General features: G+C 39.7%; 1 protein-coding gene across 1 annotated transcript in view; it reads right to left on the bottom strand.

Moving 5' to 3' along the window:
* ppp1r16b (protein phosphatase 1, regulatory subunit 16B) overlaps positions 1–19,639 on the bottom strand; it is a 72,167-nt gene extending 52,528 nt beyond the window's left edge. The window contains exon 1 of the mRNA XM_029501870.1: positions 19,517–19,639. The gene's annotated coding sequence lies outside the window, so the exon portion shown is untranslated. The remainder of the gene's footprint in view (positions 1–19,516) is intronic.
* Between the last annotated feature and the right edge of the window lie 406 nt (positions 19,640–20,045).

Here is a 20,045-nt window from a genome sequence, read left to right as displayed (position 1 = left end):
AGAATGATATGAAGGGTGTGCATCAGAAGCACGAAACCCCTTGGTAATGGCAGCGGTCATTATAGGAAATATCGGATGGCCCGTTCCATTCAATAGAATTCTCTGCAGTGTTCTGTGGAACTGTATAATAACTTAGAATAAGACAAACAAACAATAAAACCTGCAATGTGACTGGAACACAACGCATTGTACAATTTCAGTGGTGTAGAAGGTACAGATATTTTTCTGTAAAATATAGTGAAGTGAAAGTCAAAAGTATCCACAATTGAATCCACTTAAGTAAAGTACACATGCATGAAATATGTACTTGAGTACAGTACTTTGAAGCACTTGTACTCCACCACTGGTAACTTCACCAACAGATGAACACGAATAGGATGTTTGCAGAGCCTCTGATATTTTTAAACAGTTGGAGATAGAAGAGAATAAATCATCTGGAGCCCCAAGGGGAGATTGTCTTGCCCATTAAGAGCTTCAGGAGTGCATGAAAAACAAACAAAGCAAAAAGTCTGTGTACTTGATATGATGTCCTAGCAGGAGGCAGCAGACAAACTGTTTGAAGATATGTAAAACACAGTGAGCTGCGAGCACCATAAGCCCTCGGGTGATATCACAGCCGGTCCCCGGAGGCGAGGCAGCAAATCACAGATTGACCTCAATCAGCTTCCTGGCTAGAGATAAGAATGTTACACTTTGCATTTAACATTTTTCGGGAAAAACGCACAACCTAAATTTTATGCACCCCCCCTCAAAAAAAGGAAATGAAACATCAAGCAGTTGCTATTGGTAAACTGCATTATCTTCAAAGCAAATCACCAGCACAGTCTAACAATTTCTTTCAGACTTTACTTCCAATTTACTTACAATTGTCATTCTACTACTGTCTTCAGTTTTATTCAGGTTGTTGTTTTCAGAAATTGCCATCTGCAAACATATCACAAAAGCCTCCACTTTGTTGTGTTTATAAGATCACAAAATGCAACATACCCTCTCTACAACTGAATAAGTCATAACCATGTTTTGATTTTTAATAAATTGTTCTCTCCTTCCTTCAAAAGACAAAAAACTAATAAAAAAAAAATACAGCAACTTTCAAGTAGCAAACATCTTTACTTTTGAGTCTGAAAATATTAAGGATTTTTTTTAAAACTCCCTTCTGCTGATCTGCCAGACCTGAACACTGAAAAAAGATATGCTACAAAAGGAAATAAAAATAAAATAACATACAAAAGAAACAGACCAAACGGTTCAAGGTAAATAGCTCTTAAATCAATTGCTATTAGCTTGGAACCAATTTAAAAAAATAAAAATAAAAATAAATCACTGCACCAACTGCTCAAAGAAGTTTCAGGAAAGAAAAGGTGGGTTTTCACACCTGTCGTGACTGCTTGAAGATTCAGTACTGAGGGTTTGTGTGATCCATTTCATCCTTTCCATCACTGATAATGACAACGTGCATGTGTGTGTTCATGAATTTCCACACTTTTGAAGGCTGAATGTCCTCTCAAGGACAAACGACTGAACCAAAACATTTAACCATGTGCTCACCCGATTAAACGAGCTGTCAGACTGGAAGTACATTTAAGGTAGGTGCTCACATCTACGTGGGTGTGTGTGTGTGTGTGTGTGTGTGTGGGGGGGGGGGGGGGGGGGGTATTAGTGCATTAGGGCTGATGCCAGCACTGAGACAGACAGACAGACAGACAGACAGACAGACAGACACACACACACACACACACACACACACACACACACACAGATTGAGGTCATTCTGAATCTTTCATCATCATTATGAAGGTGATTTGGCACTGAGGGCAATAGACTATAGAAATATAGATAATGGCAGGATTTCATCTAAACCTCTTATTAAAATTAACCTTCATGTTTTTTTTTTCTCCAGTGAAACATTGAATGCTTTCCACTCCACATGCAGCCCAAACTGCAGGTGCATGTTTATCAGCAGCATTAACATATATTCAATCATTGCCACCAGAAGAATTCCAACTCAAGGTCTACTCATCTAAAAAAAAAAAAAAAAAAAAAAAAAAAAACAGCTGTAGCAAGTTATATGATGAGATCATGTTATGAATGCATTGTCATGAGAACAGAGCAAACTGGTAAACCTGAATGATGCTGAATTCTCAAATGGTCCTTTTCCCCAGGTTGGGCAGCCATTCACCCAAATTCATTGGGTTTTTGTACAATTTTCAGAGTTGCCATAGCCTGCAGGGCCTTTGCCAGAATTTTCTTATTCTAAATCAATTCATTCACCACCATGTGAATGCAGAGTAGGCCCACAAACTTGGGTGCTCAGACAAAAATCCTAAGTCTCATAATTGGACCTGGAGATGGGACTGAAATGACTTTTTCCAATGTCAAACATGACCTTCAAAACATAAATTTTTAGTTTTTAAGTTTTGTGACATTTACTGGACATGTGAGATTTATGAAGAGTCTTCTTTTGTGGTGACTCAACTGTTCTCCAGCAACCAACAGAGAAAGTACAAAAAAAAGTCTAATAAATGAATGCAAACTTTTGTCAGCGTAAATGATCGTGACATAAATACTGTCAATTATTGTGAATTGACAGTTGCAGAATTTGCAGAAAACATCAACATGTCTTTTGGTGTGATTGCTATTCTTATTTAAAAATATTAAAACATTCCATTGTTTGTACTTTTTGTTTTTCCAGGAGGAATGGATCCACATCCACAGTTGTACTTTTTTTTCCCATTTCTGACAAGGCTGCTGCTCATGAATTTTTTTTTTTTTTTGTGTGTGTGTGTGACAACCAATAATGAGAAATGCCAGTTCATCAAACAAGGTCTGAAATCTTTAGAAAACAGCTTTGGTAATCAAGCTGCTTAGTCAGCTTTTGCACATTGAGGCCATGAAAAATATGATAAATGGAAAGAATTAGCACCAATAGTGCATAACCACCAACAAAACAGTGGCAGTGAATCTAATATTGATTAATATTGTGACTGGATGCATTATGTGTAATTGAAAATAATTTTTGCTGCTTTACACTTTTTGAAGAACATCTCTACTATCCAAATACACTTTGTGTGGTCATTTGGAGTTCTGTGGTCCATTTCAACAAAAAGTTACATTTATGAAAAGCAATCCAAACCCTGACATTTTACTTTGAATTTAAAAATGCACCTGAATCCATTAGAATTTTCAAACAAAAGCATGCCATTAAGGAGAAACATTTTTCTGAGTACCAAGAGAATCAGATTCTTTTAGAAAATGAAGACATTAAGACCATGATCACCTTTTCTTCATTGCCTGATCAAAACCATTTTGAGTCTTTAGAATACTTTGCTTCCTTTCATTCACTTTTAAAATAGGACAAAGCCAAGGCTGAGCAAAAACAAGCTTAAAAAAAAAAAAAAAAATCCTTTCAGCCGCTTTCACACACGATGAAGGACTAATATCTTTGTAAATGTCTCCAAAATGTATTACCAATGTGACATTGGTAATGTTGATTTTCTGAGGTAGTTAACAGAACTGTTTCACACAGTTTCTCTTTGGGCGGTAACTAACAGTAATCGCAGCCAAAGTATATAAATTCTGCCCACTGTGGCCCCGTCAATCAGCAGCCGGTGACAAACACGGCCAAGGGCTGGCCTGATGAACAGTTTAATGTCTTTTTGTTCTGCTTTCGCTGTACTTTCTCCTACTCACAGTTTCATTATCGGCTGTTATGAGGAAAAAAGGAAATGGCATTATCAGTCTGCACCTGGTATGAGCAGATGTAGAGACAAATATGTCCACAGGCAAAGACCCTAGGTAGCGAGGGGAAAACAAATCTGGGAAATTGGAGCATCCGCAGTGAAACAAAGTGGAGGTGAAACAAGATGTCCATCAGTAGAATGGGACGTTAATTAGTGATGAAGTTTTTTAAGAGGAGAAAAAAAAAAACAACACAAAAAGTCTTGTGTTTTCTACTTTTCCTTTGTTTTATGCCACTGCGAATATTTTTTTGTTTTGATTTATGGGCCGATAAAACAAGGCGTGTAGTCTGAGCTCAGCGTTGCTCATTTCAGCAGCAGGTCTTACACATATTTACACATATACACATATTTCATTGTGTAAAGACCTGCTGCTGTAACAATCTATAAAAGCCGTTGCTTGAAATATAATTTTAACAAATTAGACAAATTCAATATGTTTTAATTGGGTAGCAACTAATCACTATTTTCAGTATTCAATGGACTAGCTGATTAATCACTCCATATCTAAGATGCAAGATGACAGATTCCAGTTTCCGGTGATGCATAAGAGAGAAAAGCAGAAAAGATTCACGTTAAAGCAGCTGGTGCCAGAGAATGTTTGGAATTTTTCACTCAAATGATCATCCATTTGGTAAAAACTTATTTATGCTGACACGCAAACACACATGCACTGCACTGCACATCACACATAATGTCAGCATCAGCACGTGACATTTAGCAGCGAGGAGGCGTGTGCTGTGTCAGGATGCTCCGCATGGAGACACAGTGGCGGCCGTGTCGCACACAATGGTCCAGTGTGTTTGACAGAGTCTGTCTGTGTCTGCATTTTATCCACACGTGTGTGTATTCATGCGAGTTGTACAATCCCCTCTGTGTCATGATAAAGTGTGTGTACACTGCGTACGCATGACGGCTTGTGAAACGGCAGCCTCAGCAGAAGGGCATAAAACTGTACTACCACCACCACCCCCGCCCCTCGTAGCACCTTCCTTACCTCCACACTGTGGCCCCCTGCGCCCTGAGACCCTGTGTTTCAGACCAGTGCTTCTGTCTCCAGGTCCCGCTAATTCATTTAATCACCTGCTAATGCCAAAGGCGGGCCTGAGCTGATTAAAGAGGCCACCCAAACCATTGAGCAGGAGTTACAGCTGTCGTTCCAGAGACACAGGCCATCATTCACTGCATAGATACAAGCTGCTTAGTGTAGAAACATGACATCACTTCAAGGTCTTTAACTGGTGAGCTGACACGGTTTCAAGTATTGAAACCATAATTCCATAGTTAATTAGTCTACAAAGAAAACCTTACCATGTGATTTCTTGGAAGCGAAACGGAGTATTGAGTGCTTTATGGCTGTGCAAAGTTTCTCTTTCAATATCTGTTATTTTGTTAAACCATTTGGGCAGATTAGAATTATTCTGTCAAGACATTTTCTCTGAAAGAGCTTGATCCAATTTCATGTTTAAAATGAACAGTGCATCTTCAGAATGAAATGAAATGACTTCTCATTCCAGATTTGACTGAGCCATGAAGGTGCCTGCTCTGACTTCATTACAGAGTCTAACAAAAGTGAAAGGGCATCAGAGACAAAACTTAGTGCATAACATGGGACTTGGCCATAATTTTAATTGTTAGCACGCGTTAGCAGCGTTTCTGTGCCTGCTCCTGGAGAAGGTGACAGCCTCAGCTGACATGTTGCAACAATTCTCTGACACCGCACACTTTGCATACCCAGAAACACCTCAGATCACTAAATTAAATGGCACATAATTGCATGCTAATAATCTAGAATTGTTTGCTGTGAGCTCCCATTTGACCTATAGGCCAAAAAAAGTGTTTATTTTTTTCCAACCTAGGACTCATTTCCATACTTGGCCATCATCTCGATCAGTTATGACACTGCACCTCCCGAAGTTATTGAGATATATGGGAAAACACAGGGGCAGAAAATAGGAGCAGTCAAACAGTTTATTTCCACAGTTTCACTATGGAATTATGCACAGGTATAAGTATGGCAGTTACAAACTAAAGCAGGAGGTCAGTAAATAATGCGTGATGTGCTGAATTTACATGTCCATTATCCTTGAAGAGGAGTAAATATACAATGACATTCTCTCAAGAATCGTTTAAAGAGGGCCGGTGCGCTGTGCCAGTTTTGTAACACCATCCTTTCAAAAGCCATTTTTTTCCAATTCTTAATTCAATTGCTGGCAGAAAAACTATGAAAAAATGAGTTATAATAAACCTCAAATATCCTTTTATGACTTGACAGAAACTTTCGTCTCACCCCAACACCCTCACCATAATACAGCAGCAATTGCTTTGGGCCTGGAGCCAGAGTTGAAGAAACACTGCACAAAAGGCCAATGACAGAAAAATGGCCATTAAAACAGGAAGCAGTTGGTTTTGACTGTTACATTGAGATTTGACATCTGACCTTTCTGGCAACCGCAGCCATTAGCCGAAACAGGACCCCTGACCATGTCACACTAAAGTCACAGGAGTCAAAATGACAGAACCCAGGTCTGTGTTTGGAAGGGCAGGAACGTGGACTTTTGCAGACACACTATATTACACCTTTGACACGGTGGTAGTCACTATACAGTCACCCTCCACAGATTTTGAATTACTGGTGCAGGATATGTCTCAGACAGTTCCCCCCAGTTAGTTAAATTATGAATCCCATTCAATTCTGTTTTCTGTTCCAATTTTCTTTCCATTTCATGTCATGGTTATTGTCTCTTCCTTTTCCAGCATTATAAATGTCTATATAGGGTGCATGTGAATTTCTTGGTGCTCTAATGTTGTTAATGCAGTGATTTTATGCATTGATGCTTTGTTTTTCTTTAATTATTTAGAGACAACACAAGAAATATGGTGATCTCTGGATCTTCAGAAATATTTTCTTCCTTAACTTCAATTTATAAACTGGATCATTTTCAGACATTCTCAAGTTTTTAATTTTTTCATAATGCCAGTTCAAGAAAGATTACAATTCTTCACAGTTGTGTTTTTTGTTCCAAATTTTCCATAACATTTTTGCACTGTTTCGAAACACAGCCCGTCTGTGTTTTGGATGCCTGTCCCTCTATTTGGTGACTGTAGCAGTTCCCTTTTTCCTCCTCATCAAAAAGAGAATGAGGATAATACATTTTTACTCAGCAGCAGAAGAGAGGAAAGAAAAGGCACAAGGAGTAACAGATGCTGCAGTATGTAAACACTTCACTGAGCCATGGAGCCACACACACACACACAGACACACAGACACACAGACACACAGACACACACACACACAGACACACACACACACACACACACACACACACACACACACACACACACACACACACACACACACCTCTCTTACTTTGAAGAAGCCTTAATGGATGTTTTTTGAGCCCAAAGAGGCAACAGGTGGCCCTGGGTTACAGTGACTGAGTGGAACACCACAAATAGCTGACTCTAAACAAACAAACATGTAATTCCACATTTATGTAGTGTTTCATATTGTGCCATCATCAAATTAGGCCTTGGCATCATTTATTGTTATGTCATAATACGTATATGAATGTTTCATATCTTATTTGCCTTTTGTTAACTTGTAGTTTTGTTTTGGCAGGAACTAGATGCAAAGACTGAGCTCGGTACCTGCATGGATACCACCCTCATGTCAGTATAGTACATACAGGTAGCAGCCGGTTATCCTGCAACTCAAAGACGTATAAACAGTGGGAAACAGTCTCTGCACAAAGGTAAGAAAATCCACCCATCAGCACTCCTAAAGCCAAAACAAATTCAATTTTCTGAACAAAAAAAGCACAACAGTCCGATTCTTCAAACAGAAGAGTACTGTCTTTATAAAATAATGTCTCACACTGGCAGGAGCAAGTAACCTAATCTGATCATATTTTAATGCTGTCAATTTGAGATATATCATCAATTCTTACTAGAAACTGTAAATGTTTGTGGTCAGATTTATCAACAGAAAGCTGGAAGGCCTGAAAATACTGTTGAAGATATGATGCAAAAACGTGTTGTACATTCATAAAAGGTTATTGCAGCGATGCTTTTCAATCCAGTAAGCAAACCCATTACTCCCTCTCTCCTTGGTCTTACATTCCTTCTTTCGTTCCCGTTATCTCAACCTATCAAGTCTTCACTCCTCTATCCCTCTGTCCTTCGGCATCCTGTAAGAGGACATTTTTATTCAGTCTGGATTACTTGTCCTAGTTGGCGCTGGGCGTGCTGGGGAGAGAGTTTATTTCCTCCAGTGGAGCCTTGATTTAAAGAACTCAGGTCAACTTGATTCTGGGTCATTGTCTCCCCTGTTGTATTGAACCAGGGCAGTGTTAGACAGCTTACTGCGTGCCAAAAAAAAAAAAAGCAAGATGTTGACGTGGTGTTGAAGATGCCCAACTGGACAGAGGCTTTCAAAACTCAGTCGAGACCCGTCAACACTTACTTTACTGTCATTTTCTCTTTTAACGTAGTTAAATTTTCCACAGCAGAACACTTGATATCAACTCTATTCAAGAGCTTCTAAATGTCATTAGCTCATGTCCATAAAAGCTTTTTACTTGATGCTTGTAAATATTAAGCCAGCAATCTTGCAGCATATCTGCTTCTCTGGACTGATCCTGCAGGGCCTACTGACCACCATGTTCGTGACCAACATATTAATGACTGGAACACCACTGGCCCTACGCTCATACAAAGTCCACATTATAATTCCTATTGACCTAATTCTCAGTTGTACTTCGTCCTGCCTGACACAGCCAGGTCAGCTCTGCACCAACAGTTCCACCACTGTGCTGTCTTCAATCCAGTATTTGGCCAACACAAGCAAAACCGAGCTGGCCGCAAAGATATATCTAAGCTTACAGTTCCTCCCAAGGGCCTTTAATACTATTTAATACCAAATGTCTCAACTTTGACTGTTTCTCACTTTTTAAAGGCAGCATTTCATCTTAAAGTAGCCATTTTGTATTTATTGCCTTTATCTTGCCAACTCCTTTAAAACTACTTTACTTTATTATACTTGCTAATGTACTTCAATACTTAATTTTAAAGAAATCTGGAATGACACTACAATCAACAACAACAGTGTACCTGCAGTGTTTCCCCACTTACTGCATTTTCTATTTACAGTAAATATATTAAGGAGTCTTTCACGTTTATATTAAGAATCTGTCTTTCTTGCTGTTTTTTGTTTTTTTTTTTGCTGTTCTGGGAGAGGAGAGGCAGCACCACAGGCAAATAATGCTAAATATACTTCATCCTCAGAGCGAGAAAACCTCAACAAACCAGGAGATTGTGGCATTTAAATTTCATTCAGTCCGATCGTGCCTGTTAACATATGACAGCACTGTCTGAGGACACATGCAGTATCACTGGTCATTACTTGGACAGGAATCCAATACTTCAACTGAACTGACACCAAAATAACAGAAAATGTCTGACACCTTCATTTAATGGACTTCATGGTCACACAGTAGCTGAACTGTGGCGAAATGAAAACGACTGTTAGAGGGATCAAGATTTAAAAGGTGAAACACCATCAACATACACAGAAACTCAAACTAAAGCCAACACATTGTTCCTGCGTTGTGTGAATAAAGAGGGCGCAACACAATGCAGGAAAAGAGGCCAACACAGAATCACTGTATGTATGCTTTCAGCATGATGCATTCATAACAGATTCAGGGGATGATTTTATTTCAATTGTCCCCTCAGAGAGATTCATCTTCCCAACTGTATAGATGAGGAAGAGGGAATGATGAGTAACGCCATGTAGACTAGAACACAAATCCTCCACTTCGCCTGCGGACACATATTCTTGTTTTGTTAGTATGTTGCTACTCTTAAATTGATATGAAGTAAAGTTAAGAGTTGCACATTTTTCTTTATTTAGTATAGACAGAGACAACAATATGTTAGCTGGAAACGTAAGTGTAGAAGCGTAGTGTAGAAACGTAAGGATTTAGAGCACACTAAACCTCTCCTAAGCCTCTTCGTTTATCTCTGCTCGTGTAGACCCAGGCTACTCAGAGAAAGTCTGACTTGCTACAGAAGATTCTAAAGTAAATTCAGCTACTTTCTTCTGCAGTGTTTGAAGTAATATCACATAATGCTCCAAAAGGCGACTTCAAGCAGGGCTTGGCTTCAGAATCAATCCTACAACCAGGGGATTCAATCTCACCAGAAAGAGCAATACAGGATGTGAAGACATGCAAACAAATAATCATCATCCCTACAACCATTTGGATGGAAATTCTGACAAGTGTTGGTGATTCTCAAACTCCTTCTCACTTTAATCTGTGAAGTGTTTTCTTTCCACACTGGCCTCTAAAAGATACAGGAGCTGTATGTTTTCTTTTTCCAATTTTCAAAGTTGAGGACCTGGTGAGATCAACAGAAATCTTCCTCTGAGGGAGGACTAATGTAGTTGCATATTAGTGAAGCAACTAAAAGGTGACAGTTTCCCTTAAATATGAAACACATGATGTAGCAGATATTAATGTTTGCCATATTGGCTTCAAATTATGTATTGTCAGTCACTTTTATACACATCTACCGATAGATTGATCAAAATCTATTTGAAAATTGTTTAAGCTATGCATTCTTTAGTGCAAGTGCATTAAATATTTATTTGCACATTACTGCTACCATCCCTCAAGCCATAGCAACATGAAACCAGTAACCAAAATGTACACCAAGACGCCGACGTGCTTGTGTGTTGAGAAACAAAATGCGGACCCACTCTTACAAGCTTCGTCTAGCTATTCTATTTGCGGTCAAAAACTCCACAAGTTACTTTGACATGTTGCGTTACTTCGTTGCTGCGAGCCGCATGCCAAATCTTGCCCAATTCTTGCGTAGTGAAATGAACAGACAAATTGCGTGTTCAGACACACAACTCCTTTTCCAACAGAGTGCATGAATAAGACTTCTGAGGTAAATGTACGTCAAATTCTCTCAGATAATTAAACCAGAAATTCTGCAGGTTCCTTGTGAATAAGCAGCTTAAACTCAGTCATCTGTATTCCTGTCTTACAGGCCATTAGGCCAACTTTGAGGGAATATAATTCATCTCATCTCACCAGCTGGCATATTGCAGTAAAGATTCATGTGCTGCCATGCTCAAAATATAGTTCAATTATTCTTCTTAGTCTCCTTTATTGTTATGTACGCCTGCACTCTCCATTTGCCTGCCATAGTCTTCATTGTATGTTTGATCTTAATAATTCTTGAGCTGTTTAAAAAAAAAAACAAAAAAAAACATAGGGCCTTTATCTCACCTGCACACCATGCTTCCTGGCAAATCAGCAGAGCGGTGTTCAGCTCTGAGATGTTTGTGAGGCAATCATGTCTACAGCTTTCAAACAGGAATCCTGAGCCCCTGGCCAAAATTCACAACCTTTCCCACAAAGACGTCACACTCATCTGCATTTTCACAGGGCTGCTTATTTTCTGATAATTTTCCTGCAAGAGGAAACCCTAACCCGAACCCTAACTGCAGCTGCACAACAGCAGCAGCCGGAGTCCAGGGCCTGATGTCCTGTCCTGTCCTGGGTGGGGTTATTCATCCAGCTGCTCCACACTGACATGAGCGAAATGTGTTTATTTTAAGCCAAACTGTCTGTTTATTTATAAAAGGGTTTGACCAAAGCACGCCCTGGCCTCCAGGTTGTAACACCCCCCACCCCCTTGCAGTCATCCGGTTCACTCTATCTCCAGGCAAATTTGGGTATATTCTTTCTTTTTTCAACCATTCCTCATTCTGTTTTTTCACTCTCAGGCTTCTCTCTCTCTCTCTCCCTATCTGGAGATCTGTCCCACTGTTGAGTCATTTCACTGCCTAATGATGGTTTGAGTCCCCGGCTAAGACCCAGCCAGAATAAACAAGGCTCATACTCAGCCAGCCTGCAGTAAGTGTCACTTCTAATCCACTACTAAACCAAGATGGGTGCACAGTCAGCCCTCACTGTCCCAGTAACTGCAGGCATGAGCAGAGTAAAAGTTGTACATGCTGATTTGTCATTTTACCAAAATACAAAGCGAAGATCTGCCCGTGTTTGTTAGATCAAGAAAAGCAGAGACTGACAAAAACCAAGAGAGTACAGTTGGTCTCAACAATCTGTTCTTCCTGAAGGAGCATTTAGTGAGTCTGTGACTTCATCCATATGACTACTTGTATAGTATAAACCAACACAACAGCTGACCCACAAACACCACAGTCCCGATGTGCACTCCCACTCATCATTCTTGTATATATAATTTATATTGTCTATTCCTGTGTTTTGTATATTTTTATATCATCTATTTTTATTTTGCAGTAAGTTTTAATTTAGTTCTATTACATAAGGACCTCAGGAAAAAAAAAAAGCTAGAGTCAAATTTCTTGTCTTCTCACCCACACTTAGCTAATAAAGCTGAATCTACTGTCTTTTTATTTTTAAAATGCAGCAATAGCTTTACTACTCCAGAGCTTTCAATCCCTAAAAACTAATGGTTTTGAGATGATGCTGGCCCCATTTCAATGTTGTGTTGTTGTCTAAGTGAGCAAAAACAAAAATCGTTGGAAACAATCATATACACACCCATGGTCACCCTGACTGGGTCTTATCAGCATCAACCATCAGTGATGAAAACAATGTGAATCACGAATTACAAGCATTATTGACCTTGCCGTCAATGGTAGCACCTGCTCTGCAGATAAATTCTGCATTTTCAGACCTCAACTGTCTTTTTGTTTCTCACTTGTAGCACACATGTACCATCCATGGGTGTATTTTAACGTTAGGGTTAGGGTTAGGGTTAGACTGTATACACAGAGGTAATTTCTGATGGAGGGCTGGACAGGATGTTCAGACACACGCATGTTGGTTAATGTTAGAGAAAGGTCCTTCTGTGGTTTGATAGAGAAAATGTTCACAGCTACTTGAGACAGAGCTTTTTTATTTCAGCATTTAACCATGACCATTAGCCTCTAAACCTAACACTAGGTCTGCAGATATGGGCTCTGAACACCCCACATTCACCCCAACCACCTCCTGACTACACTGCTGTTAATAGCAGCACTACTTTCATTCATTCCATTCATTCATTCATTCATTCATTCATTCAAAAGAGGTGGTTCTGAAGATAATCCAGCCAGTGATTACATTTCTATGTAAGCAGGAAACCATCTTAATGGTATATAAACATAATGTCCTAGAGAGCACTGTCAATTTAACAAAAAAAAAATAAAATAAAATAAAATAAAAAAAAAAATCAGGTTCCTGTGTCATGATAGCATTAATAGTGACAGCACTGTTTTTACACAGCATGTGAGCCCTTCTTCATGCCATGTGGTGGTCATCCTCTGTTCATGGTGACATCACTACACTAACTGCACTTCAATGGAGAATGAGCAGAATGTGAACAGCAGAAAGTGCCGGTGTAAAGGCTGACACGCAGGGACAACATTAACTAAACAGAATCCATAGGTCAAAGCTATGTCCAGTTTTTGGTGCTGAAACTAAGGATTCAACTAAAATAATGGAAATAAAGGGTAACTTTGCTTTCCAATCAATACTAACATCCAGTTCCTTACCAGTTTCTATTCTCCTAGGTGTTAAACTGAATACCCATCACAGTCAGATGAGAAAAAACTCTGACACCACAAACATCCGTCAAGTATGCTAAGTGCTCTAAATATGCTGTTTAGATTTTTCCATCAACGCATGGTCACAGATAACAAGGGCTAGAAATTATGTTAATAGAGTGGTTAATGGCACATGCCACATCACAGCAATGTCCAGGGTTCGACTCTGACCCGAGGACATATGCTGTATGCCATTGCCTTTTCTGTCCCTGCCTCCTGTCGGCCTCTCAGCCACTTACTGTCATTGGATTAATGGCATAAAACAGCAAAAATATTCTTTGAAAAAAAAATAAATAAATAAATAAATAAATAAATCTGATATTTTTCATTTCAGGTCTTTTCATTTGTTCCTGGCAGAATAGCAAAAAATGCTCAGCTGAATTTCACCACATTTTAATTTCAGGGGACGGGAGGAATACACACACATACAAAAAAAAAGTTTTTCCTCTATCCAAATAGCTTTGAAATAGTTGTTAACATGGTTTTTAAGCCAACCTGGTAACACAAACAACAGAAGAACATAACTTAGAGGATGTAATCAAGTAGCTGGACTGAAACCTGCAGGCATCCTGCAGTAGATAAAACAGCAGCTCAGTACAAGGCCCATGTCTATACTGCCTGTTCCCATGTAAATTAACGTTCCAACTAAAATGTGTTCACTCCAGACACATCCTTAGGCCCACCAGCATCATGTCTAGACACTTAAAACATTTGAGGAGTCCTATGAGGAGGCTTTCAGGCAAACTTGTGCTTACGCATCAATATTTAAATACATACAACTATAAATGCCTTGAAAAATCCTGCACTGAAGAAATAAGGACCAAGGAACACCAGTTATCACCAGTTTACAGGACTACGGTGAGCCACAGTGACAACATGGCATTTGCAGATACAGCTAAGCTCAGAATTGCGCAAATCAAAAAGGGCTACAAGGAGGAACAACTGGGTACAAACAAAAGATACTGAGGTGCACACACACACACACACATATCACCACAGCCCTGGTACGACCAGACACCAGAGTGTGTGGTCAATTTTAGACCAATGGGTGCAGAGCGCAGACAGACACAGGACAGAGCAAGCCAAACATTAAAGGGCCTCATCTCAAACAGCAGAGGGAGGATTCATGAAAACAGTCTTCAAAAAGCATGCACACATAGAGAGACTGTTTCAACAACACTTCCAATATTTCCTTTGAAGTTCAACAGCTGTGTTCATCTAATATAAGAAGGATTTTGCCAATCAGAATAAAAGCATGACTCTTCATACACACACAGTGTTTTTGTAAGGCCTCATATACAGTCTGTTTACTGTAGACTATATGAAGAGGAGCTCATTTTAGATGCCCAAATAAGAAGCCATTTCATGCTCTCTGTACATTACAAAGACACAATCACAAGGTGAAAGGTAACCAGGAAGTCCATGAGTTCTCTGTGCACACAACTAAGTATGCACCAAAGTCAGGCTAGAAGCTGAGGCTTGCTGTGCTTCCCTCAACAATGTGAGGAAAAAACCTTCACAATGTCCCTCTGCAAAAACCCATCTGAGCTCACTTCCTGTTCACAGTGTTTCACCAGCTATGATTGGTTAGTCTACTTCTGCTGACACCAGCTGCATGAGGTGTGGGGCTTTAACTCAGAAACATGCAATGAACAACATATACATCAAACCAGCAAAGGAGAAAAAGTCACAAAAGAAACACAATATGGATGAAAATATCTGAATATGTAAATGAATATAATAGAAAATAAATATTGTAATGACACACCATGCTTGATTTGGACTTGGGCAGAGGCTCAAAGCACGGTGCAAATTTAGTCCACTGATCACAGCAATTGCACTATATTAAATGACAAACAAATGTTTGTTATAAAAGCTGATGTGTATTTAGTGTCAAGTACCTGAGTGGTTAAGACTCATTTCACCTATGAGGATGCCAATCGTAGATGGCCTGACTGCTGCTGGGAGGCTTTGTTGTACGTCATGAAACAATGCGCACACACACACACGAATATATATATATATATTAAAGCTCTTCTGTACAAAACATTGCTGTTTGTGGGCTTATCCTCTCTGTGAGTGGTCACACAAGGGGCTCAGATATCCCAGCATCCATCAGCAGGGGATCCATCATCATGTCCACTGATCATTTAAGAACCTGCACAGCCAAAGCCCACAACTCAGGGAACAATGAGAAGAAAACTATAATCTAACAGGCCCCACCTTTTTATTTGGACACATTTTATCCTGCAATGTTTTATATCACTCTGAACTGATAAAAACAGGCTGTAGTTGACCAAACAAAACTGATACACAGCTGCTACTGATTTTTCATATTTGGTGTTATTTTATGAAAAAAAAACTTGAATACAACTGAGTTACCAACTAAAGGTCAGATAAAACAAGATTTACATATTTCATCTTGGGCCGTGGAACATTGTGATGGACGTTTTTCACAATTTCAATTATTTTATCAATGCAGCGGTTGACAGATTTGTGAGGCAAATCAATCAACAACTTATTAATTGCTGCAACCCTCTGTTGGGAATAACAGAAAGAAATTACATCCTTGTTGTTGATATTAACTCTGAACTCGCTGACTGATGACCGAATTGTTTTGGAGAAAACCTGTATGAAAAGAAAGTTGACATGACCTTAACCTTAACACATAAATTACAATACAGCCATCTTAAAAATAATAATACTTTCTTTCACATCAAAGCGTCACTTTAATAATAACAACAACAACAAATGTGTACCAGAAGTGACAGAAGTGGATTTTGTGGCTCTTTATGTACCCTCGATAACTAGCCTGAGATTTGCTTGACGCAATAATAAAACCACATATTAGCAGGCAGTGCCCGGTTGCTCTTATAACCAGAACGCTGATCTAATGTAATCGCTTTGGTTGGTAAGGGAGCACATTGGTTTTAGCTCAGAGAGGATGTCTTAAGCAGCGGGAGGTCAACAATTCAAACATACAGTCTTCCTGTGAAGAACTGTTAAGAGAGATTAAATTTTTCTAAAGTCAAAGTTAAAAAAAAAACATCCACCCCCTTGGTGGTTGTGTTTCTGTGTTAAATGGCTTTGATGTCAGCTACAGACCCAACTCCCCTCCAAGTCGTATTTAAGGATAAAGTGAGGATGATGTCTTTCAGTAATCCTCCTGGGCCATGTCTGTGTCAATATTTTATGAGTAAGAACCAAATCACTGTATCAAATAATCAAACTACAGTTAGAGTACAAAACTACAGAGAATATATTATAGTTGCAGCTCATCAGTGAGGAGGGAGCACTGGAGGAGAGGAGTGGGGCTCCTCAGACAAATCTCATTTAGCCGTTGCACCATACGCAGGCTAATGATCGAATGATCGTCTGAAATAGCAGAGTAATTGCTGGTTGTAATGAAGAGGAGTCCAATGCTAATGCTTTTGTGTGTGTGTCTTAGGTCTGAACAATAGCAAGAAGGCACTCCATCACGTTTTCCAATGTATGGAAAAATAGCTGTTGCTGTACATAATTTTGCCAGCTATGCAGCTCAACTGTATGTGGAAAAAACATATCACTCCTTTAAACATTCAGCTTTCAGCTCAACTTAAGACGGAGAACTGAAGCTCAGCCGTTTCAGAGAAAAGGTGCATCAGCCCGGGCTAAATCCAACACGGTAACATAGTAACTCTTGGAGGACTTTGAGCGTAAATCTGTATGAAAATATTGGTAAATGCATTTTATCAAATTCAAAATTAACATAATCTAAATGCTTGCGTATTCCTTATATAATCTATTATGGTTGCCATTGATGCAGCCAATATACCTCAGATTTAACAACACTGCAATTTAAAAAACTCACACAGCTCTGCAACCACTGTGTTTATAATCTGAATGTACTAAAGTAAATGTAATAAAGGTTAGCCAGAGCTTAGCAGGACCAATTATCTTACCTTACTTGCATTAAGGGCTATAATGATCATTTCCCACTATTCTCTAATCAGCTGTTTTTCCTACACATTAATTCTGTTTATAAAATGCCATGAAATGCAGAGAAAATTCTGTTATTGTTTTAGCAGGCCAAGGTGACAACTCCAAATGTCTAGTCCAACCAAAACCAAAAGATCAGAGTCCAAAGATATTCAGGGTATTATCAGGTGTGTCTAGGTTGCAATTTTGTATATTTTGATGTTTCCTGTGAAATTTAGTTTTTGTTTAGGACAAAAATGACTTTAACTCAACTGACTGTTCAGTTAATCAACTCACTAACATTGAATTGCTTTGTCCCAACATGTGACTGGGGCAGAAAGAAGTGAGAGTGAAGGTGCTCAACCTCAGCTGCACTACCTAAGTTCAGCTTTCAAGACATCATTACTGTGCTTAAAAAAAAGCAACAATCTCAAAAGCATCATCTCACCATAACATAATTTGAGAGATTTTTTGTTTTCACTTTGCTTTCTTGCTAGGTACTACACCACATTGTTAATGTAGACCAAGTTGCAGTTTGCCTCTGCACTCTGATCATAAATGGAAAGAAAAAGCATTTGAGTGACTGCTGGTCGTAGTTTATGTGTAAAGAAAAAAAATATATATATAATTCAGTCCAGAGATGTGTGCATCCAGCATAAGATGCCCAGCAAAAACTGATGCAGGACTGTACATGCATTTTCAGGTGTTTGCATCCTCAGAGATATACTTCTGTGCATGTACAGTATTTTGTTCATGCTTGAGGGCAGATTGCACCACCCTTCACAGCTCATTTCTAACATGAGCCGACGAGGCAGCGCAGACAAAGAGGAACAGCAGGAGAAAGTGCTCAGGACGTCTCCTCACATCAAACATTTAAAGGCCACCACTGCCAGGCAAGGATACCATCTACCTTAACAAAGTGTATACAGCACAAAGTGAGACAAACAAAACTGTTGATGTTTTCCATCTTTCTGAGCATGTGATGGACCCTAAATGGCACACTTCTGTTGCATCATATCTTTTTAATGTGTCCTGTTCTGCCTGACAGTCATTCCTTCCAGCTTCTCAAACGTGAGGTTCGCCTGTACATTGCTGTTCTGTATTATGGTGGAATTTCTTTATACATCTGTTGGATGAAACCTTCCCCATGAGCTCTGTGAAATGGTTATATACAGAGCGGGATTTTGACCCTATATACTTAAAAATTAAACCACTAATCTAAAAGAGATACAAGGAGAACCAGGACTCAATGTAGATCTGAAGCAACTAGTCTAATCTGTCAGTGGATTAACCAGAAATGGACTCCGCTCCGACAAATTGAATAAATTGAATGAAATTTGACTTTTAGTCACTTCGTCAAATGACATCACAAGTTGACAAACACAGTTCATCAATTAAAAACGTCAATGTGACTGTTTGTGTCATTTCATTTTAAACTGAATTTATGTAGAATTTTGTGTTCTGACATAAACCCTTATCTCATAATTACTCAACAGACTACTTGGTGATATAGAAAAGAAAACCGATATCTTCAGATCACAAACATCGACCATGCTGCACAAAGAAAAGGCTGAATGAGAAATAAAAGATGGTTTTCCATTGAAAAATGAAGAATGACACTGCTCCTGCTGAAAAGCCTTACTACAAACAACCTGAGCTGCCCTCTTTGCTCTTGGAGAGACTTTCGCAGAAAAACAGAAACTTCTGACACCGAAATAAAAATAAATAAATAAATAAATAAAAATATTTTTAAAAAAGCTGCCTCCAACCAGCTCAAAAGTGAGCCCAAGTGTCCCAGCGGCCGTGAAGGGGCTGCCGAGGGGAGCCATGTGTCACAGTGTGGCGGTGTAAAGGCAACATCCCGGGGAGGATGTCTGAAGCCGCCCCGCCGAAGACAGCAGCGGAAGCGGTGTGGCTTTTTGTGTTTTTGTTTTCGGGTTTTGTTTTGTTTTGTTTGTGTGTGTGTTTTTTCCGCCGGTTTCAGATACAGGTTGCGGAGCCGTTTGACGACCCCGGAAAGGCGGTAAAGTGAGAGAGAGAGAGAGAGAGAGTCGGACATGTCTCTCTGTATGTCCTCCTGCCTGCTGCTGCTGCTTTTCCCTCCTCAGGAGAAAAACCCCCTTCGCTTTAGTTACAGCCGGTCCGAGCCCCGCCGAGAAAGAAAGGCACTCACCTCACTTCGGCCGGAGATGTTCACATGGAGGGGCCGTCAGAGATATCCCGGAGGTTTAAACTTCCCGTCCCGTTAGTGGGAAGAAACGCTTAGTGTGTGTGTGTGTGTGTGTGTTTGAGTCTGCAGACTCTCTCTCTCTCTCTCTCTCTCTCTCTCCAACACTAAGTCACTCCTTGAGGGCGGGGCCAAGAGGGAGGAGGAGACTGAAGGGCGGATGCAGCCACAGTGAACGGCAGGAGTGCACATAGAGGGGAGGAGGGGGCCCAGCCCCCCACAGCCCCCCACAGCCCCCCTCCCTCCATCAGTATTACCTAACCTTCCACTTCACAAACTTACGTTTTCAAAGTTAAAGGGGAAACATTAGATATAATAACATGAGGTGCACGCTTTGCACTGATTGAACAGTTGATATAGGTACTGAAGGAAGTTCCCACTGACGACAGTTGAAAGTAAAACACGTTCTTCCGTTTTCCATGCAAATCTATCTTTTATGTAAATTCCTATCTCATGCTTTGTTATTCTCTTATTA

The sequence above is a fragment of the Echeneis naucrates genome, chromosome 5 (assembly GCF_900963305.1).
Source record: "Echeneis naucrates chromosome 5, fEcheNa1.1, whole genome shotgun sequence".
Lineage (NCBI taxonomy): Eukaryota > Metazoa > Chordata > Actinopteri > Carangiformes > Echeneidae > Echeneis > Echeneis naucrates.
The sequence above is the reverse complement of the archived record's forward strand: the minus strand, read 5'-3'. Positions and strand labels throughout refer to the sequence as shown.